This window comes from Periplaneta americana, chromosome 14, assembly GCF_040183065.1.
Source record: "Periplaneta americana isolate PAMFEO1 chromosome 14, P.americana_PAMFEO1_priV1, whole genome shotgun sequence".
Taxonomy (NCBI): domain Eukaryota; kingdom Metazoa; phylum Arthropoda; class Insecta; order Blattodea; family Blattidae; genus Periplaneta; species Periplaneta americana.
In genome coordinates, this window is record NC_091130.1 from 134,458,444 (window position 1) to 134,483,436 (window position 24,993).

Below are 24,993 nucleotides of genomic sequence, written 5' to 3' on the forward strand. Positions count from 1 at the left end.
GGGGACGTGTTTCTCATATTGATTTGTGAGTATTTTGGTGTTGTGTGTTGTGTTAGGGAACGTGTTTCTCATATTGATTTTTTCGTATTTTGGTGCTATGTGTTGTTTTAGGGGACGTGTTTCTCATATTGATTTGTGAGTATTTGGGTGTTGTGTGCTGTTTTAGGGGACGTGTTTCTCATATTGATTTGTGAGTATTTTGGTGTTGTGTGCTGTTTTAGGGGACGTGTTTCTCATATTGATTTGTGAGTATTTTGGTGTTGTGTGCTGTTTTAGGGGACGTGTTTCTCATATTGATTTGTGAGTATTTTGGTGTTGTGTGTTGTGTTAGGGAACGTGTTTCTCATATTGATTTGTGAGTATTTGGGTGTTGTGTGCTGTTTTAGGGGACGTGTTTCTCATATTGATTTGTGAGTATTTGGGTGTTGTGTGCTGTTTTAGGGGACGTGTTTCTCATATTGATTTGTGAGTATTTTGGTGTTGTGTGTTGTGTTAGGGAACGTGTTTCTCATATTGATTTTTTCGTATTTTGGTGCTATGTGTTGTTTTAGGGGACGTGTTTCTCATATTGATTTTTTCGTATTTTGGTGTTGTGTGTTGTTTTAGGGGATGTTTTTCTCATATTGATTTTTTCGTATTTTGGTGTTGTGTGTTGTTTTAGGGAACGTGTTTCTCATATTGATTTTTTCATATTTTGGTGTTGTGTGTTATTTTAGGGGACGTGTTTCTCATATTGATTTTTTTGTATTTTGGTGTTGTGTATTGTTTTAGGTGAAGTGTTTCTCATATTGATTTGTGCGTATTTTGGTGTTATGTGTTATTTTAGGGGACATTTTTCTCATATTGATTTGTGAGTATTTGGGTGTTGTGTGCTGTTTTAGGGGACGTGTTTCTCATATTGATTTGTGAGTATTTTGGTGTTGTGTGTTGTGTTAGGGAACGTGTTTCTCATATTGATTTTTTCGTATTTTGGTGCTATGTGTTGTTTTAGGGGACGTGTTTCTCATATTGATTTGTGAGTATTTGGGTGTTGTGTGCTGTTTTAGGCGACGTGTTTCTCATATTGATTTTTTCGTATTTTGGTGTTGTGTGTTGTGTTAGGGAACGTGTTTCTCATATTGATTTTTTCGTATTTTGGTGCTATGTGTTGTTTTAGGGGACGTGTTTCTCATATTGATTTTTTCGTATTTTGGTGTTGTGTGTTGTTTTAGGGGACGTATTTCTCATATTGATTTTTTCGTGTTTTGGTGTTGTGTGTTGTGATAGGGGACGTGTTTCTCATATTGATTTCTGCGTATTTTGGCGTTGTGTGTTGTTTTAGGGGACTTGTTTCTCATATTGATTTCTGCGTATTTTGGCGTTGTGTGTTGTTTTAGGGGACTTGTTTCTCATATTGATTTGTGCGTATTTTGGTGTTGTATGTTGTTTTAGGCAGTCGTGGTTAATTATATTATGGGACGTTTTGAATAGAGAGGAAGGTGGAAGACAATTGGATGAAACTGAAAGATAAGTTCGGAAGAGAGTAGAAATGAGTTTTGGAAGGAGGATGGGAAGAAAATTATGAAAGGAAAGTGTAAGAGAGGAATTGTGGGAGGAAACTGGGAAAGATATAGCCTGAAAGGAAGCTGGAAGAGAAGAGCGTTATAAGGTAGCCTATCTGTAATAACAGGAGTAGGAAAATTGTGGAAAGAAAATTCAGATTGAAGAAGTAAATTGTGGAATAAAGTTTGGAGTAAACAAATGTGGAAGAGACGTGAAAGGAGAAATTAAGAAAAAGCAGTTACCGTGCACTTAATTAGGCAGCACCCTGTTTCTATATAGACATAAGCGCGGTTTAATGTAAACTTAATATCGTTATTACGAAGCCGGTACTTAGAGGCACGTGAGCCTTGGACAAGTTGCATTATTTGTGAGATATGCAGTAGCGGGTCACGAGGGCAGTTTGACGACTGCACCCAGACAGCAGTCTGCAGAGATTTCCTGAATTAATGCGATATGGAACTTGAGACTTCTATTACAGTTATGTGGGAAGTGTTCCGTTTTACGAGAGTTCTGGAACATTCGTCGTAAGATTGCTGAAGCGGGTCCATTTCCTACAATGAATAGAACATCCGGCAGATTACACTACAAAGAATGCAGGGAAAGAGAGCTTTACAATTGAATTTATGGTCTGGGCTTAGTGCCAAGGATATGAATTTTCGTTTCACTTAATTCAGTATTGCGAGTTTTCGTATACTTACATGACTTAGGTGTGTGTATCAAGAGCATTTCGTACTTTATCTAGGATTTTTCTATACGACACAATACAGGGCTTTAGGATGTTTGTTTGTGAAACGAGCTGGCCCGGGTTCAAGTCCAGGTTGGATTTTTTCCGGGGTTTTCCCTCAACCCATTAAGAGCAAATGCTGGGTAACTTCCGGCGCTGGACCCTGGACTCATTTCGCTGACATTATCACCTTCAGTTCATTCAGCTGCTACGTAGCCATCGCAGTTGATAAATAGTCGTAAAATAAATCGATTAAAAAGACAGGGCTCTCATAACTTGACGTCAGCACGATAGGTGTTCTCATATTAGGAAATACCTACAACCATATGAATTAGACTATTTAAATTGATTCTTTTTTATGTAATTGATTGAATATTATAATCACCACTATCATCATCATCATCATCATAGTCATCATCATCATCTTCGTTTGCAATGATATGCTATTGATGTGTGAAAGTTTCCTGTCTTCTTTAGAATGTCCTTTTAAGGGGCTAGGTAAAATTTTTGGAAATATTCATCTTTTTCCCCTCCATTCCTGTATCTAAAACACTGTCATTCTGCTACATGAAAAAAAATTATTTACATATATATATATATGTATATATGTATATATATATTTATTTATAATTCAAAACGGTGGAAGTTCACTGTGCAGTGATGAAGCATTTCCCTCTTAACTCCTAAATTTGTTAACTTTTTCATGTTTTCTCTCTTTTATTTTGTTGCTGAAACTCATGTTTACAATATCATGCTCTTTCAACTACATTCCTTAATAAATATATTTTTTTTTTAGTTTGTGTTAGAAGAAAATACTGATATTTGACCATTTTTTTAAATGAATTTATTTTTTATCAGACAATCTATCAAAGGTAGAGAAGTGATTTTTCATCATATTGTAGATATGATCTGCATAAATATACACCAAAAATTTCATCACAGGATGTTAGATAATTTTTGAGTTATGACGGAAACTCTTCAACACTGGACGGTGAACTGCCACTATTTTGAATTTTGAAAATAATATTTAGGCCTAAATATTTTTTTTAAATCGTAATAATATTTTTTATCATATACCAGAAGGACAGTATTTTCCTTATTGTACAATATTCAGTAATGGAGGAAAGTAATGTTGAATATTTCCAAAATTTTACTTCTGTAACCTGTATCTAACTCCTTAAGGAATATCTTTTGTGTTATTGCACCAGAAGAAACTCCTTGTATTCTTGTTATTTCTTTCTGTTGATGATATAGCCAGTTCTTGCTGCATTTTTGTATTAATGATGTTATTGAAGCCTTTTTGAGGTCTTTAACAACATTTATACTTTTTCGTTGAATTTGTAGATGCATTTCCATAGGAATTTTATTTCGGCTGAATCGATTCGCACATCTCGTTTTGTGACTGCCCTCGCTTTGTTGAATAAAATCAATGGGTACTGGTCTTCCAAATTGTTTAATCATTTACACTTCTGTGGTGGTAGTTGTGATGGTGACAGTGGTGATTGTGGTGTGGACGGTGGTGGTGGTTGTGGTTATGACTGTGGTGGTACTGTAGTTGTAATGGTAATAGTGATGGTGATTGTGATGATTACAGTGACAGTACTGGTGATTGTAGTTGTGGTGGTGACAATAGTGGTGATTGTATATGGCGGTAATGAAGTAGTGATTTTAGTAGTTACGGTAATGTTGATATTGGCGATGATAATAGTTATAGTGTTGATGGCATAGTTGTGTCAGTTGTGATGTTGGTGTTGGTGATACGAAGTACGCATTTTCTTGATTGCAAGTAAAAGCGAGAGTTATTTGGGAGAAAATGTATCACCCATAAAGGGAGGTTCTTTCGGTTATTAGGAATTTTTATGGAACTCGTAACATTTTGATCGCCTACAAAACTTATCCACTGTATTTCCTCTGAAAAATCGAACCTTATGAAAGAAGGTCAATATTGGATAGAGTACGATACGAAACATAAATTGATTTTTGAATAACGACTTACACGCTTTACAATAAAAATTTACGCCTCGCATGTTTGATTGGCCTTGGTATAGGATGAAACTTAAAAGGAGAAACTCGTACTTTCAAAGGCTGAAAAGAATTCATTTCAGCAGGTAGGCTCTTACACTAGAGTCGTGCAGAACCTGTCACGAAAAATGGAAATGATATATTTCTATTGAACACCTGGCGCTGTAGACAGTATGCGCAGCTCTTCCGCCGTGCTGGGTGCCTCAGTGTTCTGTTTAACGAATGTTCGACTTCTTCCACACACTTTGTGTGGCTGGGCGGCTCCGGAATATGAAAGGCAGACAACATTGAGCCATCCAGGTCCCAAGAATACGTCATAGGACGCGAGTATCATTGTGTATCTTTCAATTGATATTTCCTCACTCACTCACTCACTCACTCACTCACTCACTCACTCACTCACTCACTCAAATATTGCATATGGGTATCGTAAGAGCAACAATATGTATCGTTAAACTATAACCATTAGACTAGAGCTTGAGAATAATTTTTTCGTTTTGTTAATAACATACTATTTTAAAAATAATTTATAATATTTTAATAATTTTACATTCTATCTTCTTAAACGTGATCTATTAATGAAATACTAACACATCTGCTTAGAGTAATTAAAAGATATTGTACAGTGATGAATGAAATTGTTGCATATTATTTTATTGTAAACTTCTGAAGAAATGTGCAAATTTATTTTGTGCTAAAAATATTGCGTAATTCTTCATAGGTTTGCAATAAACTAATATGCAATAACTTTTGAGTATATATATATATATATATATATATATATATATATAGCATATTTTATAAATTTGTAATAAAATAATATGCAGCATTCCTTTAGAGCACTGTATGCTGTATAGAGATGAACAACGATCGAGAAAGCAAAATAACAGCGCCCTCAAAGCCGAAAACCCGCACGACAATGTTCTATACGTCACGACGTGAAGACTGCTTGTGAGTATTTCGAGACGTTGAGATTGATCACTCCCGAAGTCCCGAACGTCAAGTAGCCTTGAATCGCCACAGTTGTTTATACCTGACTAAATTTTTATCTACTTTGACAACACTGTTATATATGTATAAACAATCAAGTAGCCTATTTGAAACATCATCTCTATCTTTCAGTGTAGAATAATCCGTTCCCCAATCTTTATTTAATTACTAGGCTCTTATTAAAAGGCAAGGAACTTTCTTTTCATATGTTTGAGATCAAGTGTACAATCTCAAGTAAAAAGATATTAATGTTATCTTTTATGTTTCTTAGAAATGCAAAGTTATTTGAGAATTGTTTTTTTTTATTTATATAACCATAGGTAATATCATATAATAGAACCAGAACATTTTGATAACTAAGATACTGTTATGTTTTGTCTTTTTGTCTCATTTAAACATTTATAATATTATTTATTTTAATGATGTATGTTATTCAAAGTTACGAAATCTTTCCACGCCGACCAAATGCTATTTCGAGAATGATGAGTGAGACTCGAAGCTCACGAGAATGACGAGACGAGACTCGAAAGACAAATGCAACGAACACAGCGAGCGAGAGCGGTAGTTAGTTTCGTTCATCTCTATTATGCTAACAATTACTGTTTTAGAGGTATACATTTTGAGTTTATACTTTGAACGTTAAAATGAGACTATTTGCTCTTCTATTTTGTAAGCAATTGTGTAATTTATTTTATTCTTGCATTTATTGACATATCAGATTTCATGTTATGCATTACGTTTATTTTCTTTCCTAATACCGAAACAATTTGTTCTTTTATGTAATACTTATGAAGATAAATGTATTAAAGTGTCCAATGAATTTTAGGTGTAAATCAAACAAACAATTTTTAAATTTAAACAAAGTAAATTTCCTGCAATTTTTAGTCCGTTTGTGTACTCATAAAATGTGAATTATTTTGTATTATGAAGTGCGCCTGGTGTTCTGTCTACCCTGCAATACATCAGGGATAACCGCTTTAAATACGAATATTCGGTCGTATGCTCAACTTTGTCAGAAGTTCTCTGACCGGTCGAATCTAAAGCGATTGTAAACCCTGCTTAACACGATTGTGTTGGCTTAAGTTGGTGTTAAGTACTTATCATTTTAAGAGAGGTATCTGAATAAGCACTGTATTTAATCCAGAGGTTTAAAGAGAGAAATATCTGCATGTTCCAGTTGGTTAGTTTAGAGAGGTTCTGTTATGAGTGTACATAGTCGAGAATTACTGGAGTTGAATGTTCAGAAGAAGAGTTTTAATATCGCGCAAATGAACTTGTACTGCCACTATGTCTCCCTTCTTACTAAAATGTTACTCTACAATGCGCGCAGGAACAATATTGTGCCAGAAAATTTGCATTGTTAATTAAAGTAATTAAAAACTTAACAAAGATGAAGACTACAGATTTTGCAGAGCGAAGCTTTTGAAGTTTTTGTATAATTAAATATTAAGTTTATAAATTGAGATAACAGATGCAAATGACTGCAGTACTTGGATATAATTATTTAATAAAATACATATGAAGCAAAAAAAAAGTCATTTTGTATCAAAGCCTATATTATGTACTGGAATTCTGAAACACAGAAATTTCACCGATTTTTATAGGCGTAATAACTTGTTTTTAACTCTACTTCGAACTTGGTAGACGTTATAATTATTGCCCTTTTTTTTTTTAGGTTATTCTTATCATTATACTAGCCGTACCCGTTAGAAATAAATATCAAGTAATTACATAATTAAAATAGGACATTTGATCCAGGGAACATTCGTGTTTGATAGAAGGATAAATCGTTTAATATGTTACTTAATTTAAATTGCATTCAAATAATTAAAATGCGATCATTTTGGTCCAGAGACACTCATTTGGTGCAATGACAATTCCTTTAACATGTCTCTTAATTTTTATTACATGCAACCATAGTTTAATGAAGATTGACAACATTTAGATTTAATGTGTATATTTTATTTTACTTGTTATAGGTTTCCATTGAATTATGGTACCGTAATAACTTAATTTTAACCCTTGTTTTCTACGTATTCAGTAAATGGCGCTTGGCCCACTATGGTTGTGAACCCTTCAAATAACTTGAATTATATTATATTATATTATATTATATTATATTATATTATATTATATTATATTATATTATATTATATTATATTATATTACATCAGAAGTTACTGTAATAACATTATAGCATTATGTCCATCTAGAGAAACTACACTTTCCAATGGTGAAATAATAATTAATTATACAAATCGGTTAATTTAACTTCCGATATTACTTCATACAAACACAGAAACTTTCTCTGTAGGCTACCTTTCATAGCTTTCGATTGTTGCTGTCCAAGGCCCCTTATAGACGAAATCATTTGTTTTTTAATTCATTATACGGCCTTAGATGGCAGTTATTTTAATTTTAAAGCTCATTTATCTCATTAAATTTCAGCCCTATCAAATTTTTCAAGGAATAAAACTTATCGGAAATGATTTTTAAAGAAACTTTTGTCTTGTAACATTTTTCACAAAAATCAATAATAAGCGAGATATTTCGATTTATTTAATTCAGGTCCCCTTATAACACCGCTTTTAAATAATGTATTTTGAATGACATATAGCCTAAAATCTGAGTTACAACGAACTTAATTTATATTCCAATTTTCATCGAAATCTGTTCAGCCATTATCGCGTGAAAAGGTAACAAACATACAGACAGACAGACAGACAGACAAAAATTTCAAAAAAGCGATTTTCGGTTTCAGGGTGGTTAATTATATATGTTAGGACCAATTATTTTTGGAAAATCGAAAATTACCAGAAAAATTTCGGCTACAGATTTATTATTAGTAGTCGAACTGGTTGGCAAGTTGGTATAGCGCTGGCCTTCTTTGCCCAAGGTTGCGGGTTCGATCCCGGGCCAGATCGATGGCATTTAAGTGTGCTTAAATGTGACAGGCTCATGTCAGTAGATTTACTGGCATGTAAAAGAACTCCTGCGGGACAAAATTCCGGCACATCCGGCGACGCTGATATAACCTCTGCAGTTGCGAGCGTCGTTAAATAAAACATAACATTAACATTTATTATTAGTATAGATTCACATTATTATCACTAACATTAATATGAATATATCAATCCTTCTTCGCCACTTTTCTCTTGTTTCGGTGATTATTCAAGCATTCTAAACGTTACACACGAGGCCGGACTCCTATGACGTGAGGTTAGCATGATATCTAAGACAGCACAGAACATGACATTAACAGGGAAGAAAATCAATCCCCCAAAACTGGATTGAAGCTCATAGTTGTAGCCTTCCCACAGCTTAAAGCTCGTTGCTTTGATCATTGCGAATACTACGGTCGGCTGCAAATATCGACTCTCGAAACAAAAATAATAGGATCTTCGTTTCGATGCAAAATATACATTGGAAATAGTCTTATCGTATCAAGTACCGTCAACGAAATAGCAAAAAATGATAGTTTTAAAACCAACCAAGAGAAGAATGGCGAAACTAGTTTTTTCCTCAAAAGTTCTATAATAATAATAATAATAATAATAATAATAATAATAATAATAATAATAATAATAATAATAATAATAATAATAATAATAATATAATAATAATAATAATAATAATAGTAATAGTAATAATAATAGTAATGATAATAATAATAGTAATAACAGTAATAATAATAACAGTAATAATATTAATTAATTAATTAATTTATTTATATTTAATGTGCTGTACACCAACCAGTGGCCAATTACAGTTCAGCACAAACAATGTAACAAAAACATGAAACAAAATAATTATTACACATATATACAATTAAAATTAATTACAATAATGACGATGAATGGATAAATAATAATAATAATAATAATAATAATAATAATAATAATAATAATAATAATACTTTTTAACTTCGCTCTAGAATATGCCATTAGGAAAGTCCGGGATAACACAGAGGGTTTGGAATTGAACGGGTTACATCAGCTTCTTGTCTATGCGGATGACGTGAATATGTTAGGAGAAAATCCACAAACGATTAGGGAAAACGCGGAAATTCTTGTTGGAGCAAGTAGAGCGATAGGGTTGGAAGTAAATCCCGAAAAGACTAAGTATATGATTATGTCTCGTGACCAGAATATTGTACGAAATGGAACTATAAAAATTGGAGATTTATCCTTCGAAGAGGTGGAAAAATTCAAATATCTTGGAGCAACAGTAACAAATCTAAATGACACTCGGGAGGAAATTAAACGCAGAATAAATATGGGAAATGCGTGTTATTATTCGGTTGAGAAGCTTTTGTCATCTAGTCTTCTGTCAAAAAGTCTGAAAGTTAGAATTTATAAAACAGTTATATTACCGGTTGTTCTGTATGGTTGTGAAACTTGGACTCTCACTTTGAGAGAGGAACAGAGATTAAGGGTGTTTGAGAATAAGGTTCTTAGGAAAATATTTGGGGCTAAAGGGGATGAAGTTACAGGAGAATGGAGAAAGTTACACAACGCAGAGCTGCACGCATTGTATACTTAACCTGACATAATTAGTAACATAAAATCCAGACGTTTGAGATGGGCAGGACATGTAGCACGTATGGGCGAATCCAGAAATGCATATAGAGTGTTAGTTGGGAGGCCGGAGGGAAAAAGACCTTTGGGGGAGGCCGGGACGTAGCTGGGAAGATAATATTAAAATGGATTTGAGGGAGGTAGGATATGATGGTAGAGACTGGATTAATCTTGCTCAGGATAGGGACCAATGGCGGGCTTATGTGAGGGCGGCAATGAATCTATGGGTTCCTTAAAAGCCAGTAAGTAAGTAATAATAATAATAATAATAATAATAATAATAATAATAATAATAATAATAATAATAATGGTTTATTTTAACTGGCAGAGTTAAGGCCATTCGGCCTTCTCTTCCACTCAACCAGTATGATAAAAAATTACTACAGTGCTATGAATATAACATAATTAATACAATACAATACAATACAATACAATTGAAAGCAATACAGTACTACAAATACAAGACAATATAATACATAATTAAAATAATACAATGACTATTCTTTTCGTTTTCACAACACCAATAAAACAATTATGTAATAATAATAATATTAATAATAATAATAGTAATAATAATAATAGTAATGATAGTCATATCTAAATTAAATTAAATTATTAAGCTCGATCACAAGTATAATTTCAATTTGACTGCGCCCGCAAGAAATCGTTTAGCCTTTTCTTGAAAGTGGTTATTGTCTGGCAGCCCCTAATCTTCTGAGGTAGAGAATTCCATTCACGGGGAACTGAGACAGTAAAAGAGGATGAATAGTGGGATGTTCTATGGGCAGGAATTGCTAGGATTTGGCTTTCCTGTGACCTGGTGTTTAGATTGTGACTGGAGGATAAGTAGTTGAACCGGAAACGAAGATAATTTGGAGTAGAAGTGTAGCGAACTCGAAACAGAAGAGAGAGCGAATGAAGTGTTCTACGGTTACTAAGTTGCAGCCAGGATAAAGATTTGAATGAGGGTGTAATATGGTCAAATTTGTGAGCATTACTGATGAATCTAACACACATATTGTGCACACGCTATAGCTTGTTCGAAAGGTCAGTTGTCACGTCTGTAAATATTACGTCGCAATAGTCAAACAGTGGTAGTACGAGGGTTTGCACTAAAGTCTGTTTTAATTCTGGCGGGAGGAAGTTTCTGAATGGGTTGAGAGAATGCATGGTATAGCACACTCTCTTGGATATTTCCTTTATTTGGCATTCCCAATTTAAATTTTCGTCCAAGAAAATGCCGAGGTTTCTGACGATGGAATGGTACGGAATAGTGGCATTATTTACTGTAATAATTGGGATATGTCTGTTGTTCATTGTGTTCAGTAGTCTCTTATGTCCAATTATTATAGCTTGTGACTTACTAGCATTTAACCTAAGTCTGAACTTTTTCGCCCATGAAGAAACTTGATTCAAGTCATGATTAATTTTGCCAATAGTTGCGTCAATTTCGTCTGGTCGTGAGTGTATGTAGAGTTGCAATAATGGATGACTTTAAAATACATAACTAAGAATACTATGAGACAATGATAATTGAGTATAATGCCTAAAAGAATACTTAAATGATAAATCATTGCCAAGAGCAAACTAAGGTTATACATTGAAGGGATCGAATTCGCAGCCATGCATGTCGGCATTTTTTCGAATTTCTAATATAGAAAAGTTTGTGGGCTCTCACATATCTTTTGTTGGAGTACTTAAGGTAATATTGTTTAAGAAAGAGTCACAGGATATATCACCTTTGAGGACTTTACAAAAGAACAGATAATCTAGTTCATGGCGTCTAGCATATTGATTTTGACAATTAAAATATTCACATTTTCTCTCATAACTGTACCCGGAATTAATGAGCAGAAATCTGAATGAACATAAAGATATAAATTTTCTTTGTATATTTTCTAATTTAGCCGAGTCCGTAGTTGTAATCGAGTTGCAAACTACAGATGCATATTCGAGTTTCGATCGCACCAATGTATAGTACAGCATTAAAAGAGAATCGGGCGTGGAAAAAGAATAAGTTATTGACCGCATTATTCCTAACATTCTGAATGCGTGATTGTAAATGTAATCAACGTGACTATGAAAATACAATTTACTGTCAAAAAATATTCCCAAATCTTTCACGCAATCCATTCTGTTAATTAGAACATTATTTAGATAATAATTAAATTTCAGTGAAGAAGTTTTTCTAGAAAAGGTTATTACATTTGTTTTGGATACTTTAATTTTCATACCATTGTCTTCCGACCATTTAGCGACTGAATTGATGTCACATTGAAGTGATTGACAGTCAGTACTACTTTTAATTGTACTAAAAATTTTTAAATCGTCTGCAAATAATAAACAGTCAGAAGTTATTCTTTTACATATATCATCTATGAATATAATAAATAGGAGAGGTCCTAAAGTAGATCCCTGCGGGACAGCACAATTTATATCTATACTAATAATAAATCTGTAGCCGAAATTTTTCTGGTAATTTTCCATTTTCCAAAAATAATTGGTTCTAACATATACAGTTAACCACCCTGAAACCGAAAATCGCTTTTTTGAAATTTTTGTTTGTATGTCTGCCTGTCTGTCTGTCTGTCTGTCTGTATGTTTCTTACCTTTTCACGCGATAATGGCTAAACGGATTTCGATGAAAATTGGAATATAAATTATGTTCGTTGTAACTTAGATTTTAGGCTATATGGCATTCAAAATACATTATTTAAAAGGGGGGTTATAAGGAGGCCTGAATTAAATAAATCGAAATATCTCGCTTATTATTGATTTTTGTGAAAAATTTTACATAACAAACGTTTCTTTAAAAATAATTTGCGATAAGGTTTATTCCTTGAAAAATTTTGATAGGACTGATATTTAATGAGATAAATGAGTTTTAAAATTAAAATAACTGCCATCCAAGGCCGTGTAATGAATTAAAAAACAAATGACTTCGTCTATAAGGGGCCTTGGACAGCAACAATCGAAAGCTATGAAAGATAGCCTACAGATAATGTTTCTGTGTTTGTATGAAGTAATATCAGAAGCTAAATTAACCGATTTGCATAATTAATTATTAATTCACCATTGGAAAGTGTAGTTTCTCTAGATGGACATAATGCTATAATATTATTACAGTAACTTCTGAGTGAATCGAGGACAGGTAAGATTAAAATAGCTTCTTATGCACAGAAAACTTAATAGGCTATTCTGTACATTCGTTTCCTGTATTTCCTAAAATAATTTTTATGACCAAATGAGTGGACTCTGGATGAAAATGATCGCATTTTAGTTATGCAAATATAATTTAAATTAAGTAACATAATAAACGATTTATCCTTATATCAAACACGAATGTTCCCTGGATCAAACGTCCTATTTTAATTATGTAATTACTTTATATTTATTTCTAACGGGTGCAGCGGAGCGCACGGGTACGGCTAGTTATAAGAATAAGAGTGTATATTAAAAACAGTCTTACACATGAAACTTTATTACTTAAATAATTTTCGAACCAGTTTACGTAGTTTACAGAAAGGTCAATATTTCCTAACTTATTAATAATAATAATAACATATATTTCAATTACATGTTACATAGGAGCTGGGTGTCCTTCGCGCCTTGTGGTTTTTGTGCGCAAGGGCGCCCACAGGAAGGAGCCTTTGAGATTTTAATTTTTTACTTTTTTTTATTTTCCTCTGCGTGCTCGATACATGTTTTCGCAAACCCTCGGTAAACAATTCAACAAAAGCGAGTTCTTTAAACTATGAATGCGTGCACAGGGTAATTTATATTTCATAACTGGCTATTTTTCATGTTCAGTCCTCTCTCTTTGTCCATCCATTTCCTCTAATTTTCTAACCATTTTGATACCATTGAGATTAGATCCTGCGGGCGCCCTTGGTTGTGCGTCATGCCGACCACATGAGACATGACTAAGGAACATCGCCATTTGTGAATTTTAACTATGATGTGTCGGGCACGTGACTAAGAAATATCGCTATTTATGAATTTATGTTGATGGGTGGAAGTAATGGTTCTTCTACGTTGGGGCGAAATTTACCAATATGTTCAATCTTCTATGATAGATGTTTATTATTATCAGACAGTGGCTGCTGGATGACTTAAGGAAAAGTGAAGTTGTTTCGTATCAGTGTGTATGGCACGTGCCGCTCCGTCCGTCTTTTGTGTACCTGGCGAGTACAGTTGCGTACGAAACGAATGAACCCCGGTTCGTTCATAGTAACATTGCAACGCAATGTGTGCAGTTGTGTTATCCTGCTCAAGTATTTAGTACGCGTTGAATAAGTTGTACTGATCCATTCATAATGGCAAAACGTTAAATTCGCGCAGAGATACGAAATGCAATTAAGAAGTATGAGAGTGACATTTTATGTGTTAACAAGAAAATATCGTGTTGATCTAAATGAGGGGTTGGAAAGCAATGGTGGATCATTAATGTTTAGGTGAGGGATTTGGACTTTTTCCATTGCTGGTTGTCACAATCAAAAATTAAGACACAACGTTTCGAAGGGTGGTTCTCCCTTCGTCTTCAAGTGGAAGGAAGGAGAGAAAGGAAAAACCTACTGTTGGGATCGTTACGTACAGCTATTCTTAATTAGGATCTCCACCGAAACCAGGAATCAACGATCAGTCATACATAATAGCTGTACGTAACGATCCCAACAGTAGGTTTTTTCCTTTCTCTCCTTCCTTCCACCTGAAGACGAAGGGAGAACCACCCTTCGAAACGTTGTCTTAATTTTTGATTGTGACAACCAGCAATGGAAAAAGTCCAAACCCCTCACCTAAACAAGAAAATATCGTGTGTAATGTATGTAAAATTGAAATAAAAACCAGAACAACTCAGGCTATAGAGAAACATTGCAATAGTACATCGCACAAGGAAATGCGTTGAAATGAAATCTGAGGAACCATCTACATCATCATCATCATCATCATCATCATCATCTAGTTGTGCGGGTCTAACGACACGTGCAACATGATGCTCAGAACAAATATTCCTCTAAAGAAATTGAGTGATCCGCATTTTAGAGGTTTTCTTCATAAATTCTCTCCGATACAAAAACTCTTTAAGCGATAGGCGAAGACGATTCAGCTTCGACAACTTACGAGAATATATCGTCGTTTACTGCAACGCTGGTAATTGCCCATCAATGATGACAAGGACTGAACCTTGCAGTACTACGTACGTTTTTTTTTTCTTTTCCTTCTGACTGTACGGAGATACAGTAGAATGTTGACGTCGTTGTTTACGTTTAAAACCTGTTCAGCCAATGGTCTGAATGAAAAATATGTAACATAGTAAATGTCCACTTACATTCAACGATAAGTCATCCCGCGTCCACTGTCTACTTATTATTATTATTATTATTATTATTATTATTATTATTATTATTATTATTATTATTATTATTATTAATATTAATATTAATATTATTTTTAGCACTTGAACATTTTATTTACTCTTAAAACTTTTATAATAGCAGCAGTCATGAATTTCTCTGCCGCAAAAGTCATAAAATCATCGGTTTTAGCTTACAATGAAATCGTTGGACATCATGAGCTCTCAGCTTGATTTATAAGTACAGTAAAACTTACGAGATACGGTAATTCGATGTCATTTTGTGAAAACACTGTCAAGTATTATTTGAAATATCTTGGATAGACAGAAATGGAGATACACTGAAAGTAAGAAGAGAAGTTTATTTTTTATAAACTACATCAATATGCAATATGTAATTTATGAGATTTATTACGTATTTCGGACGAAATTTTGATCATAAATTCTCTCGAAACTTTACTTAACTTGTTTGCTCTTCAGTTTTTTTTTCTGCTGGAAACTTGCTAAAGTTTTATTTATGGCTTATTTACTATTTCTCATATAGGTACGGAACTGGCAAATAAATTTGAACAACACGGAGGAGAGGGTCGTTATTTTTCGTCTAACTCTAATGCATCCTCGAGCGGCAAGTTTATTGCAAGCTGGAATAAATTAACGTTAAAGATTATCATCGACGTTCAATCGTGCATCATACCTATCTGCCGTAAATCATCACCATATTATCTTTCTTCAGTTGTCAATGGATAATCGTAGACCAGTCTTGCGATGGTGACTAATATTTGCGGGCGAGAGCTATTTTATGCCCGCTGCGCGCGCGCGGAGCTCTTTTACCTGTAAACATTGCTAAAGGATGTACAGATCTTAGAACACAGCACATCATGACTTCAAGGAAGCATCATACTTTCAAGGAAGAGTGGAAGATACAATATTTATGCTTCGAACATGGTGATGAAGTCCAGTGTTTGTTGTGTAAAAAAAATATAATTTGCAAAAAAGCAACATCAAACGGCATTATGAGACGCAACATGAAAATATATATATATATATATATATATATATATATATATATATATATATATACATATATGCATTATTCAGGAGAAGAGAGAAATAAATTCATTTCGGAATTGACATCGAAGGTAAATTAATTTACATTTGGGTCAGTAGATTGTATCTAGATTCCTTTTATTTCTTTATTTTAAATGTATTATTGATGTTTTATTTGTTGCTTGTTTCTGGATGTTTACTTTTATTAGACTACGTGTTTCTTTAATTTAGAAATAATATTTTATCTTTGATTGCACTTTAACTTATACTATTACTAAACTCAAAATGCTAATTCACTTTTATTCCAATAACTATTTTCAGGATTTTTATCAAATATGAAATAAACATTTTGAAAACTTTGATGCAAGGAGCTTTTTTAGTAACGTCAATATAAAATATACCTAAAAATATAATTTCAAAACTATTAGACCTAATTGCACAAAATTTTGTAGAGATGATATTATTATAGATCTGTTTATATAGTTTAAATTTCACAAATTTTGGCCGAAATTGTGGAAGTTTTAAAAGTCATACCTATCCCCTTAAATGATTGACCCCAAAAATTACGATGGCTCTCAATATCTTAATTTAATCAATTTGTTTTTTTCGTGTTACGTGCATCTCACAAATCACTCTAAGAAAACTCATTACATAATCACGACTGGAGAGTAAGGACTACATTTTCACAATCACACAATCAATATACTCTATTTCAATCAATATTGCCATTATTATTTTTTCAACTCATATTCAAAAGTACTTAGAGATCACACACGTCGAGCAGGTAGACCCTATTAGTTTCTCCTAATCAATGAAGTGAAATATGTACATCATAAATAATTGCTGTTAACAATAAAATGGTTTGCATACAATTAACTTTTCCTATTTCTCTTTTTGTTCCTAAAAACCCTTTCCTTTCCGATTTGTTTTGTATATGTACATGTATATTAAATAACTTAGTAATTAGCCTTATTACGTAGCCAGAAATTTAGTAACGCAAGTTATTGTAATAATTGCTGCCTTTATTCGCTGCATGTGCATGTACATCCCTGTGTCTACGTTACAGTAATGCGCTATGCGCCCGTGATCAAGGTCGAGCTCTTCTACCGTGATTGGGAGCTAATATCGTCTCATTCCTGTCGTAGACCATCATTGTCAATCATCAACTATCGTCTCCAATTGTCATCAGTCGTCAGCTGTTGTGAACAATCTTCAGCTGTCGTCAATCTTTAACTATCAACATTAATTGCCATTTGCTCATCGTAGTCATCAGCCGTCATTCATCATCCGTCGACCGTCGTCGTCAACCGTTGTCATTAGCTGTCGATCCATCAACCACTATCATTAGATATCAACCATCATCATCAATCGTCAGTTGTCAATAATAGGTCATTAATCGTGTAATGCTGACTGTCGTCAACCGCTAAGCATCGTCATAACCGTCGCCCTCGGTAGCTAGTTGGTATAGCGCTGGCCTTCTATGCTCGAGGTTACGGGTTCTATCCCTGGCATGTACTCGTAAAAGAACTTATGCGGGACAAAATTGCGGCACACCGGCGACGCAGATGTAACCTCTGCAGTTGCGATCGTCGTTAAATAAATCATAATTTAAAAAATAATTTCGTCATAACCATCAAGTATGGCAATAGTGTTCAAACGCCAATCGTTGAATTCAAATCCTCACGTAATATATATTATAGCAAATATTCTACAAATTTTATAACTGCAGTAGCTATATCTAAGTTTCTCTTTGAATCTCATTCTTATAAACTGGAATATTAGGCCTAAGGTGAACTACTTTCAAAGTTTCAGTTCTCATTGAGGATTCTCGGTGAACCTAGATATTCAATAATATGGAGATTCCTTGGTCATAAAGTCACTGTGGCGTAAGAAAACACATGATAGATAGAAAGGGGATACACATGTAGTTTCTGCGGAAGAGAAACACATCTATACTTTCCTGTCGACAATCAAACTCAGATCCAATGATAAAGTCAGAAACACTACTTTTTCAGTACGAGTTTGAATATATGTAATTGAATAAGTAAACATCTTACTTACTTACAAATTACTTGTAAAGGTCCCGGAGGTTCCTTGCCGTCCTCATATAAACCCGCCATCGGTCCCTATCCTGAGCAAGATTAATCCAGTCCCTAGCATCATATCCCACCTCCCTCAAATCCATGTTTATATTATTCTTCCATTTACGTCTCGGCCTCATATCTTACAGAGAATAGGCCTAGTTATTTGAAGGAGTGAGAATGATATAGTCCAAATAATAATAATAATAATAATAATAATAATAATAATAATAATAATAATAATAATAATGTTTTATTTTCGCTGGCAGAGTTAAGGCCATAAGGCCTTCTCTTCCACTCAACCAGCCTTAATCAATACAATACATAAATTTAAATTATAAATATTTACACTACACTTAAATGGTTCTCCAGTAATATTCTTCACTACATATTTATTTAAATTTAGATAAATCTATAAGGTAAAGTAGTAACTTAATTTATGAGCTAATTTAATTCAATGAATTATAATTAATTTAATATTTGAGATAGCTAGTAAAATGATGAAAATTAATATAATATAAGCTTACTAGGACTAGTTACAGGGAGAAAAAAAAAATATATATATATATTTCTATTTCTATAATGAGAACATTAATGTAATTGCCATTAGAGGTTTTCTAAATCTATTTAGAGAAATTAATTATAATAATAATAAGAATGGACAAATGTTAGTTTCATTATAAGTAACAAATATTAATCAGCAATTAATCTGTTAAGTAAGAATTTATGTAATTTTGACCTAAATGAAGTTATTGTCCAACAACCCCTTATATCACTCGGAAGCGAGTTCCAATTTCTAGCAACTGAAACTGTATAGGATGAAGAATATAAAGATGTCTTGTGGTAGGGTATAATGAACAAATTGTTATGATGAGATCTTGTACTTAGCTGATGATATGCGGATAAATTTTGAAAACGAGAAGCCAAATAGATTGCGGTAGCGGTGCGCAGAATTTGAAATAAGAGAACAAGAGAATGCAGGGCTCGTCGATCGCTTAGCCTTAGCCAAGACAGAGTTTGGAAAGACGAGGAAACATGATCATACTTACGAATATTACAAATATAACGGACGCACGCATTATGCACACGTTGTAGCCTGCTGCTCAAATTTGCATTTAGGTTACTTAATATAATATCGCAGTAGTCAAAGTGTGGCATCACAAGTGTTTGTACAAGGATTAATTTTAATTTATCAGGAAGAAAGTGCTTCAGTCGCTTTAGTGAGTGAATAATGGAAAATATTTTTTTTGGAAGTGTGATTCACACTTTTAACAAAACTGTTAAATTGTGCGAGTTCATTTCTTACACATATGGGAAGGCTACTATTAAAATATCATTATGTATGTATGTATTTATTCACACTGCAAATGGATAAATATACGGTGGCAGTGGTAACTAATTACACTCAATAATTAGAATTAGTAATAAATTCATAATATTAATAATAAAATAATAGTAACAATATATAATAATATTAACAAGGAGCATCCTAAATTAAATGAATCACTTAATATAACATAATTAATTAAAATAAATCTAATTTATACCTTAACCCTAAGTTCGAACTTAAAACCACGATATTACGTAAGTATACACCGAAGAAATTATGATACCGCACCTAATAGCATTGAATTTTAAACCTATAATACACTCTCCTACAATATTTTGTCTATGTGGCTTAGGATTTTATCATTCTCGCTCCTTCAATCTACAAAGCTCTAAAGTTTAATGTAAATATGTTAAATTGATGTTGAAATAATCCGAAGTTCGTTCAGTTAATTTTATGAATACAATAGAAATAGTCTATGTATTAAAATAATATTGAATATGGAGGAAAAATAATTAAGTAATAGTTAACCCTTAAATTCGCAAAGTATCCTATATGATACAACAGGTTAATAGGCTATATGCTATAAGCTATATATATATATATATATATATATATATATATATATATATATATATATATACAGGGTGTTTAAAAAATACGAGGCATAATTTCAGGTATGTATTTCCCACATGTAGACAATCAAAATAGTTCATTACAACATGTGTCCGGAAATGCTTTATTTCCGAGTTATGGCCTTCACAACATTGAAATTCACCGGAACGTTTTTCTTTCCGCAGGTCGTTGCCGTCAAAGGAGACATTAAGAGGGCACTCTGACAGTTCATTCCGAGGCGAAGGTTACATTCAGTGTTGTGTAGGCGTTAGACTGTGCGACATGTATTCAAATCAAGAGCTGGCAGAGATACACTTCATGTACGGTACGGCGGACGGCAATGCTGCGCTGGCTCGTCGTTTGTACCAGGAGAGGTACCCACAGCGACAATGTCCAGATCGGAAGACATTTGTACGTCTCCATTACCGTCTGTGCGAATATGGAAAATTTAACTCTCCTGGTTTGGGAAGGGGACGACCAAGATCTACAAGTCGAGAAGTACAGGAGGAGATTCTGGAGGCTGTGAACATGACTCCTTCTATCAGCACACGAAGAGTAGCGTTGCAAGTCAATGTTCCTCATACGACTGTCTGGAGACTGTTGAAAGAGTATCAATTGTATCCTTATCATTTGCAACGTGTACAGGCCCTGTCACCAGCAGATTACCCTGCACGAATTAAGTTCTGTCAGTGGTTCTTGCAACAGTGTGGTGTAAATCCGAACTTTCCTGCCTTAGCATTATTTACAGATGAAGCACAGTTCACACGAGATGGCATAACAAATTTCCACAATCAGCATGTATGGGCGTATGAAAACCCACGTGCAACTGTTCCATCTCATCACCAGGTGCGGTTCTCCCTCAACATGTGGGCCGGTATCATTGGTGATCGATTAGTTGGACCCCATGTACTTGTAAACAGACTTAACGGAGCAGGCGTACACAAACTTCCTGGAAAACACCATACCTCATGTTTTAGAAGACACTCCACTGATCAATCGTCAACACATTCACTTCTTGCATGATGGCGCTCCTGCACACTTCAATCGTACGGCTCGCCGGTACTTGGATCGAAGGTTTCCTGATCGATGGATAGGTAGAGGTGGCGCAATTGCTTGGCCTCCACGCTCAACTGATCTGAACTCTCTCGATTTCTACTTGTGGGGCCATTTAAAATCATTGGTTTATTCGTCTCCGGTGGCTGATTTGGAATCCCTTCGGAATCGAATTGTGGCATGTTCTGAGGACATACGCAATACTGCTGGAGTTTGGGATCGTGTTCGCAGGTCAATGAGACATCGATGTTAGGTCTGTATTCAAGCAGGAGGTAGACATTTTGAACATCTTCTGGAATTACATCGACCTGCGGAAAGAAAAACGTTCCGGTGAATTTCAATGTTGTGAAGGCCATAACTCGGAAGTGAAGCATTTCCGGACACATGTTGTAATGAACTATTTTGATTGTCTACATGTGGGAAATACATACCTGAAATTATGCCCCGTATTTTTTAAACACCCTATATATTTATATAATTTGAACTGGTAATGGAAATTACGGGGAAACGGCTGAACGGATTTTAATAAATGAACCCTCATTTTGAAGCTTGGGACCCAAAGTTTTTCAGAAAAATAGTAGTTTTCAGTGAAATGTCAATTTTCCTACATCATTTTCCTATTTTCCAAAATCCATCTTTCGTCAGTTTTGAGAACTAATTAATTGCATTTTAGAATAAAACAAAACACACACCACAATAAACAATAGACTATTACACGAAGGCCATGACCTACAGGATTGCTGACATAGAGTTCAGATGGCTCAGATTTTTCACATCATAATGCCAATATGTCGATCTTCATTTGTGTAATTTTTTGATAACTTATAAAGAATAATTTACAGGTATGATTCCGCGGTGTGTAACTTTCTGAGTACAGCTGTGTATTGGATATTAAAAATCTACTAAACTTGAGATGGTTTGATCACATTATTACTATTAGAATTTATTATAGTTAATGCCATGATGTGATTATTTTTCATTAATTATACATATTAATGCTATATTGATATGAAAGTGAAACGTTTTGGAGAGAAATATCTTAAATTAGATCTTCAATTCTATAATTTACTAAGTGGCGGCTATATACTTAATGGCGGTATGGTGTAGATATTTATATGCGTCATTCTCTTCAGTATTGGCTCGAGAGAGCGCAAAAATTTCAGTTCCTAAGGAAAGACTACAAGGTATTGCTCGTACTTACTGATAAAATAAGAGGCCTAGAAAATTTTGTAGTCTCCTGATCATTTCAGCAAGATCACTTAGCAGGATAAAATGATTTTACCCTCTACATTTCAAGCTCTCCATGCAGCAGCTATACTAAGATGCTACATCTATTGTTCGAAAGCATAGCAAACCTGACATTTTTTTTTTTTAACTTTCGCCCACAATACACAATGACCTGAAATAACTATTCCTTTACTCCCACATGAAAAACCGACTGATCGTCCTGACATATTTACTTGCGTTTTCACGCTGAAACTGAAAAATTGAAGGTGGATAGGTTCAAGAAAAAGTATTTGGCATAAAAAACCATTCAGAGGGAATATGTTTCATTATTATGGAAGCAAATAACTTTCAAAATGTCTGGTATTCTCATTGAAAATAAATCTGAAAAATTTTTATTTGAACGTCTAATGCACTTAATATGCAGCATTTGCTGCACAAACCACTAGTATGCTATAATTTTAATAGTACAATCGAAATAAATACTTACTTACTTACTGGCTTTTAAGGAACCCGGAGGTTCATTGCCGCCCTCACATAAGCCCGCCATTGGTCCCTATCCTGAGCAAGATTAATCCAGTCTCTACCATCATATCCTACCTCCCTCAAATCCATTTTAATATTATCTTCCCATCTACGGCTATTGGTAATGGAAATTACGGGAAAACGGCTGAACGGATTTTAATAAATGAACCCTCATTTTGAAGCTTGGGACCCAAAGTTTTTCAGAAAAATAGTGGTTTTGAGTGAAATGTCAATTTTCCTACATCATTTTCCTATTTCCAAAATCCATCTTTCACAATATCATAACATTGTACGACATAATATAGAATATGAACATTGCGATAGTTGTTTTCTTTACAGTCCGACACGGTTTAATAAACTAGTTGAGAAATGAAGTTTTGCCAATTTAAGGGTTTAAAATATAATGACAATTACTATTGTAACAAGAGATCAGTATCGCTGGTTGAATTTTGTACAAACTAGAGTCAGTGTAGTGTACAGTGTGACAACCTTGTAGACTAGAGTCATATGGACTTTTGCACTTTGGGCGCTTTACATTTTATTATTATTAAAATATAGTTCACTAAACAACATAAAATATAAAATATTTATTTATAAATAATTATTCTTAAAATTTATGGGTTAATGGTTAAGAATTTCGATCTTGATATTGCACGAGTATTGGAGTCTGCAGCTGGAGTGTATTGGGAATTTTTTCCCGCCCAGTGGCTTTTGCCTTGACATGGACATGGATACATTTGAATAATAAAGTTTCCGTGCGCTGAGCAGTTACTCAGACTCTGTGGGGGTTTTGTATGCCAAGTCCATCACCTCCCTTACATAATTATCATATAGGTCAGTGCTGTCTTGATACTAGGTTACCACGTTTTTTGTGTGTAACTGCACTACAGACTGTAGCACTGTTGGGCATAACTTACTGCTTTAAGTGATTTCGATGGTCACATCAGACATGTACGTACCACTCCCATGTATCTCTCCCAACGTTTCTTCCTTCACGTATCCACTCACATACTCACCTACCGTTAAAGTAAGTACAGTGCATATCCCTTTCAGTTCTTCAGTAAAAATCACAGAAACCTGCAGAAAAGTATATTCTATTAGCCATGTGCTAAAAAGGATAAATGTTCATCTCCCCTCTTGCTTAAAAAAGTCCCTTGTGCAGACACTTGTATGTCCCGATTTCGACTATGCTGACAGTTTACTGACTGACCTCTCCAGCGACAACAAAACGAAACTTCAACGTGCTCATAATTTGTGTATACGTTTTATAAGCAATGTTCATAAATATGATCATATTACCCCATCCCTGGAAGCAATAGGTTGGCTTGAACTAGATAAGAAAAGAAATTTACATTCACTTCTCTTTCTCTTCGAAATCTTGAACTCTTCTACTCCTTCGTACCTGTCGTCTCGCTTCACTTACCTTTCTTCCCACCATAATCTGAACACACGCTCTCGTCATGAAACAATACTAACAATATCATCCCATCGCACCTCCTCATACTCATCTTCTTTCACAATAGCCCTGCCAAGACTCTGGAATTCGCTACCTGCTAGCATCAGCGACTGTCTAGGCACTTGGTCAGTAATTGATTTCTTGTAAATAGTTTCTTTAATCTATCACAAAATATTTCAATATTCAGTAATTTCATCACTATACAATTTTGTTATTCTAGATTTAATTTGTAATTCAGTAAACATAAAATAGTCTTTGATTCTCTATGATAAATTATCTAGCTTTAATTATTCAGGTAATCTTTTCGTACTTTGATTTTATTGTAATTGTAATTGTAAATTTAATACTAATTGTAATGTTATTTGTAATTGTAATTATAAATTTAATACTAATTGTAATTTTATTGTTCATACTGTAGTTGGAATCTCCTGGTAGAGGGGCAGAGAAGGCCTGACGG